At 42.5% G+C, this 7,247-nt stretch overlaps 1 pseudogene; it reads left to right on the top strand.

The window, feature by feature from the left end:
• The first annotated feature begins 4,082 nt into the window (after positions 1 to 4,082).
• Positions 4,083 to 4,655, top strand: LOC148011987 (uncharacterized; annotated as a pseudogene).
• Positions 4,656 to 7,247: the final 2,592 nt, after the last annotated feature.

Genomic DNA, 7,247 nt, shown 5'->3' with positions numbered 1-7,247 from the left:
ATCTGCTTCAGACCTGGCGTTTCTGCGTAAAGTAGTTCACTTGGGTTCGATGCTAGTTGCCGTTAGAAAATGACCAATAGGGAAAACCCCAGTCCTAAGTGGGAACGGCTGGAATACTTCCGCTACGTGGCAGAAACGAAGAGTCCTAGATCGCAAACCCCGTAACATTCCATGGGAGTGCTGGGTGAAGCTTTCTAGACATCCTTTTCGATGGACTGCTAAGACGTGTCCTGAAGATAACAAGTGGACACGTTACACACAAGCCCAATGGCATGAAGAAATACCAATTGAAGCTGAGAAGGAAGAATATAGACTACGTTTTTACTACACATTGACTAGCATGGGTGTCTTCCAAGACCATAGGGAAAAATAAATTGTGAGTTTCATGCAAAGTCTAATACATGCTAGCTATGAGATTGCTTTAGACCCTTCTCCGACCAAGCCCTTGCTAGCTTAAAGTTGTGATTTTTCTAGTGTATGGGAAGTTTTCTAATCCCATGCATTCAATGTTTATAGAACATTGCGCATGAGAAAAGGTCTAGAAAATCATTACTAATAAGAGGTCCTTAGTTAAAGCTAGAGCATTGAAATAAGAGGGCAGAACAAGGCTTGGATCCTATACCTATGTTGATTTCTACACATGGTCAAGAGAGGGTTGAAGCGCAAACCAAGGTGGAGCATGAAATCTTTATCTCATAATAAAGAAGACACAAAAAATCCTAATGGAGCAATTTGGATCATCGGATTTTGGATTAGGAGGCTTCAATACATGGGAGACAGAGTTTGTAAGTATTAACATTTGATCTTAAGTTTTATTTGTGCTTAAATTTATCATTGGTTTTGTTGTTATTAATGTTCTTTTTTTTTTAGTTTAGCACAGTGGATTGAATTTGCACTTATCATGAGACAACCTATAAGCACCATCACAATAGGCTCAACACATGGATGCATCTACATGCAGAGAGCGTCATCATAGAACAATTGTGGCGAGAAATTATGGTTAGTAGAATATGTTGAGTTTTTCTTTGAACTTTTGAAATAGAAAATTTTAGTCATTTTTAACACTACAAGGATTTGAGCTAGTAGCGACGCCGATTAGCGACGGCGGATAGCGGCGTCGCTATTGGCGTTGCTATTTGCGTCGCAAATGGCGATGCAAATAGCGACACAAATAGCGACGCTCCACAGGGAAAAAAAGCGACCGAAACCGAGCGCGGTTTTCATTTCGCGTTTGCGGCTTGTGAGTTTTGAGAGCGAGAGCGAGGGAGAGAGCGACCGTCGTGAGAGAAGGAGAGGAAGAAGACTTGCCGCCGCCGCCGCCGCCGTTGTTCACGAAGGAGAGGAGGAGCCTTCATCGCAAAGAGGAGCCGCCCCACGCTCGCCATATCTCATCGGTGAGTCTCCCTCTCTCTTTCTTTTGCTTGTTTAAGGTTTAAATCACTTTCTCTTTTGCTTGTTTAGGAGAGGAAATGAGAGAGAAAGAGAGGGAGAGGGAGAGGGAGAGAGAGAAAGAGAAAGAGAGGGAGAGGGAGAGGGAGGGGGAGGAAATGAGAGAGGGAGAGAAAGAGAAAGAGGGAGAGGGAGGGAGAGGGAGAGTGCATTCTCTCTCTCCCTCTCCCTTTTGCTTGTTTAATGTTTAAATCACTTTCTTTTTTGCTTGTTTAGGAGAGGAAATGAGAGAGTAAGAGAGAAAGAGAGGGAGAGGGAGAGGGAGAGGGAGAGGGAGAGAGAGGGAGAGAAAGAGAAAGAGAAAGAGAAAGAGAGGGAGATGGAGAGGGAGGGGGAGGAAATGAGAGAGGGAGAGAAAGAGAAAGAGAGGGAGAGGAAGGGAGAGTGCATTCTCTCTCTCCCTCTCCCTTTTGCTTGTTTAATGTTTAAATCACTTTATTTTTTTCTTGTTTAGGAGAGGAAATGAGAGAGAAAGAGAGGGAGACAAAGAGAGGGAGAGGGAGAGGGAGGGGAAGGAAATGAGAGAGGGAGAGAAAGAGAAAGAGAGGGAGAGGGAGAGGGAGGGAGAGTGCATTGTCTCTCTCCCTCTCCCTTTTGCTTGTTTAATGTTTAAATCACTTTATTTTTTGCTTATTTAGGAAATGAGAGAGAAAGAGAGAAAGAGAGGGAAAGAAAGAGAGGGAGAGGGAGAGGGAGGGGAAGGAAATGAGAGAGGGAGAGAAAGAGAAAGAGAGGGAGAGGGAGGGAGAGTGCATTCTCTCTCTCACTCTGCCTCTTGCTTGTTTAATGTTTGAATCACTTTCTTTTTTGCTTGTTTAGGAGAGGAAATGAGAGAGAAAGAGAGAAAGAGAGGGAGAGGGAGAGAGAGGGAGAGAAAGAGAGGGCGAGGGAGGGGAAGGAAATGAGAGAGGGATAGAAAGAGAAAGAGAGCGAGAGGGAGAGGGAGAGGGAGAGGGAGAGGGAGGGAGAGTGCATTCTCTCTCTCCCTCTCCCTTTTGCTTTTGGAGAGTGTTAAGATATATTGTGAGAGGGAGAGGAAATACGAGAGAAAGAGAAAGAGAGGGAGGGAGAGGGAGAGAAAGAGAAAGATAACATATATTGGAATGATAGCATATCCATGATTATGGTAATGGTATCCACTTTACTTTTTTTATGGGTACCATTACATTGACTCCTTAAGGGGGCTAAAAATTAGTCATACCGTTTATAAAGTCTAATTAGGAGATTTAAGATGCACGATAATATACTTATCGATAATGGTATGCAATGTGCTTTGCCATGGGCCACGTACATTGATGACTCTTTAAGATGGCTTAAAATTGGTCATGTCCTTCATAATGTCCAAGTAGGGGATCTAATTGTGATATGCATAATTCATAGTTTTTGTATTAATTTTATAGGCATAACAAATAAGAAATCATGCTAACTAGTCAACGGAAGGACTAAAAGAAGATGGAACCCTAGCTAATGGTCATTACGGTACTTCATCAAAATGAACCCAAAAGTATTGTTATAGAAGAAGAATCCCTTAAATTGAGTATAGGATATTTTCCCTCAGGTCTTATGACTATGAGTATAATTGATTGAAATAAATTTTATTACTATAGTTGATAAATTTCATAGATGGCATTAATTTTAATACGCGATCCTAGGACAAAAAAACCACATTTCTAAGATGCTTTTTGTTGAGACTGATTTATTATTAGACTAAGAGATCCTCAATGATGCTCATAAATGGATTACTTATACTCAAAGCCCTCTAGTGCAGTTTTTTACAATAACGAATAATTATCTACCGGGACAAACAAATCCTTGAGCATGATACAAGGCCAAGATATAACATCAATAAATCTCTCAACTACGATGTACAATGCAAGATTTATGGTCAACTTGCAACTTGACGTTGTCGTATTGCTGCGCATTCGAGGTGTGAAAACCACCCAAAAATTGCGTGTGACTTGATACTTTGTATATACTCAGTTGTTGTGTTTACATTTATTTTCTGCGCATGAGTGAGCATGATGAGATGCTTTCAGCCTATGTTGATACATGTTGCTGCAAAAAGGTTTGGAATCATTGCTTGCCAAAATCCATTAGCACTATTGCTCGTAGACTCAGCAAAAAGAGGAGCCATTGACTGTTGGACGGATTCACGGTTTGAGCTTAATGACTGAGGCTGCTTCATCATGCGGTTTTGGGTTTCCTACAGAGCGAAAGAGGATGGCCCTGTCCTTCTGGGTTTGTGGTATCCATGGGAGCACGGTGGCCATGGCCATGAGCACACACAGGTGCATGCATATGTGACTACACACGCATCGGAGGAGAAGGAAGAAGCTAAAACTCCTACAAGTTCTAGAATAGATGGTTTAAAATTGAACCAAGAATAATAATATGGGAGTTACAAAGGCTAAAGAGGGGATTTTGAATGGTTAAAGAAGATGTGGATCAGGCTGGAAAAGGAAAAGCTTTTGATCTATTTTTGAAAAGAGGAGCTTTTTGAATCGGGAGAGAGAGGGAAAATAGTAAAAGGAGGAAAGAAAATAGACAAGGGGGAAAAAAATAGACGGGAGGGAAAAAAGGAGAACAGAGGATACGAATGGGAAACAGGTCGCAGGGAGTTGATGGGAGGGGGGTGAGACATGTTTTTCCTCTCCTCGCTTCAGGATACCATCCGCATACCTCCTCACAACCTCAGCTTGCCATTGCTGGACTCAATCCGAAGCCAAATCGAGACCCTCTTTTTGGACAAGGTCATCAAGGATTTGGGTCTGTGTGTCACAGTATATGACATACAATCGGTTGAAGGAGGCTTCGTATTTGCGGGTGATGGTGCTCCAACTTACACAGTTGAATTCCGGCTAGTCATGTTTCGGCCTTTCATTTGAGAAGTGCTTATCGGAAAGTTAAAGAAATGCGACAAATCTGGGCTCTTCTTGTCACATGATTTTTTTTATGATATTCACGTGCCAGAGCATCTTCTCCAACGGCAATCAAAATTTGATGAAGAGGAAAATCTGTGGGTATGGAATTATCAGGGGACAGACATGTTTATGGATCTGGAGGAAGAGGTCCGTTTCAGAGTTGAACAAGTGAAGTATCAACCTTTACCAATTGAGCAAGAGCCCAATGCAAAGCCATTCGCACCCATGGAAATAACAGGTGTCATCAATGCGGATGGTTTAGGACTGGTTTCGTGATGGAGTTAACGGACACGTCATAATCAAAGGAGTTGATTTGGACAACAGACCGGAGTTGTGAAGTGGTTCTTTTCAATATCTGAAGCATCTGTACAAGCCGTGACACCCCTAAAGTCATGTTTTTTTTAAACCATGCAAATTACTGATGTCAGAAGTGGTTCAGGTTGCAATCATATGCAAAGACTGTTTCTATATAACATACAAAGCTTAAACAAGGGGTGGGCAAAGACTGGCCATCTGCTTGTGCAAGCTCCTTTCTTGTAACCTTTTAGTTTTTGGAAAAACAGATTTTGACCCATGCAAATTGGCGTGGTCATAATAGCAAAATTTCTCTGGTCCATGACAAGAAATTGTGCTCTATGAAGGTGCTGTTCTGTGAGAAGTAGGTTGTGCAGCAAGCAATGCTTTCTATTTCTGGTTGAAGAAGAGTTTATTTTGAAGATATTCTCTTGACGACTGGATGACATATCTGAAGCTCTTGTATTCTGATTTATAACATAAAGTGGTTTCTTGCGAGGATTGATTCTTTTGGTTGATCCGTCTTGTTACTTGTACTTGAACCAAAAATTGTAATACACTTAAACCCTAGCATCATATTCGTCTTGATTATTTGTTTCACTTGATCTTTCATCTTGGAATTTCTCAAGAACCTCTGTGGTTGTGACTTTGCTTTCGAAAACCCTTCGACATCTTTGGTGAACCCGACGTGAAAGCGTCGCAGAAATTTCAGGATGGGAGACACTTCAGCCTCTATTTCAGCTTCCTCTACAACTCCAGCTGCCTCTACTTCAGCTCCATCAATGACTGCTGCGTCAAGTACTTCAACGGAGGATCTAAAACAGATTTTGCAGAATATGTCCATGTATATGCAGCTCCAAAATCAGCAAACACAAATGTATATGCAGCAGCAACAACAATTGCATCAACAGCAGTTGTCTCAGCAAAGGCAACTCTATTCGGAGCAGGAGAATGCAAACAGTGCGACTAAGGCTATTGAAGCAGTTGAGAGTGAGAAGAAGCTATTTGACGGGCGTAATGTTTCAGCATATTTGAAGACATATGAGATCAAGATGGGGTTCTTTGGAGTTCCTGCTGGACTTATGAGTAAGTACTTCCTTCATCTTGTCACACCTGCTTTGAGAACAAAAGTGACTGATTTATTTATTCAAAATACACATTGGCAAGATTTTAAGAAGGCTCTTAAAGAAGAATATTTCCTTGAGGACTTTGGTATGGCTACTCGACGGTCATTCCGAGAGTGGGTCTACATGCCAAACAAAGGTCTTGCTGCTTCGGAGTTGATTCGAGAATTTGAGGAAAGGTATAGTCAACTTGATGCCATTGAACAAAGAGCATTGGATGTTGAAAAAGTTGAGCTTTTCTTGCAAGCTGCAGATCCTGCTCTTCAAGAAGAATTGGGTGAGCTTCTTGAAGATCGCACGAAGCCTATGGGTCTTAAAACTGATTGGCAGGATGCTCAGGATGCAGTCTCGACATTGACCAAGAGGAGGATATGGAAGACTCGCCTACAGAATGGTTCCATGACACCTACACCATCATCTGCTCCTATGCCTACTTCTATCCCTGTTATTTCTTCTCCTCCTCAGCCAGTTTCTTGGCCTATGCCAGTGCCTACTGTTTCTACTCCACCTATTCCTCCTGTTCCACGACCGATGCCTACACCTTCTGCTCCAAAACCATCCGCTCCATCGGTGCCTACTTCTCTTGATGACATAATCAAAGGTATCACAGATTTGACACTTGAGTCAGTCAAAGCGGAGTTGGTGGGTAAGTTCAAGGAGCAGTTTGCTTCGACTGTGCCTACTACTTCTTCTAGTGCTCCTACTGCACCTAGGAGTGCTCCTAGTGCTCCTAGGAGAGATCGGAGATGTATTTGGTGTGATAGTACGGAGCATCAGCATTGCAGGGATTGTGACTCTTTCCAGGATGCAAGGAGGAAAAATTTGGTATATTGGGGGCAAGATGGTAAGATTTGGTTGACTGAGACTGGAGCTCCACTTGCTACCAACTTTGGTAAAGGTGGAATGAAGAAGTTAGTGGAGGACATGGCTGCGCGTACTTCTTATGTGACGGCTAGAGGTGATGCTTCTGCATATGGAGTACAGATTGAGAAGGGATCAGAGACTCAGTCCTCACTATGGACTTATGCTATGGAGTCTGCAAACAAGGGGAAAATTCAGCAAACTGTTTTGACTAGCGCAGGCTCTAGCATCAGATCAGAGACAGGTTGGGACTCGCCTGTTGACAGGTATTCTATTTATGCTTATTTGGCTAAATCTCATGGTGCAGATGTATTTGTTGAGGAGAAGCGTAAGAGGGATGAAGAAAATCCAAGTGCAGCTAAGAAGACTAGAGGGGGTGAGTTTGTTATTCCACCTACTGCAGGACCGTCTTCACGACCAGGGCCAGATCGACAGATGGAGGATGCTCAAAAGAGGGAAAAGAGGCAAGAGCCTAGAGAGAGAAAGCAGCCAGGATTCAGATTGATGTCCGATATTGAGACATCTACAGACATGAAGAAAATCTTTAATGATAAGATACTTGGCAGTGAGGTGACTTTCACTATTTCTGAGATTTTGG

This window comes from Lygodium microphyllum, chromosome 28, assembly GCF_053477565.2.
Source record: "Lygodium microphyllum isolate KBCC chromosome 28, Lygodium_microphyllum_v1.1.10, whole genome shotgun sequence".
Classification (NCBI taxonomy): domain Eukaryota; kingdom Viridiplantae; phylum Streptophyta; class Polypodiopsida; order Schizaeales; family Lygodiaceae; genus Lygodium; species Lygodium microphyllum.
This window is presented reverse-complemented; position numbering and strand designations above follow the sequence as displayed.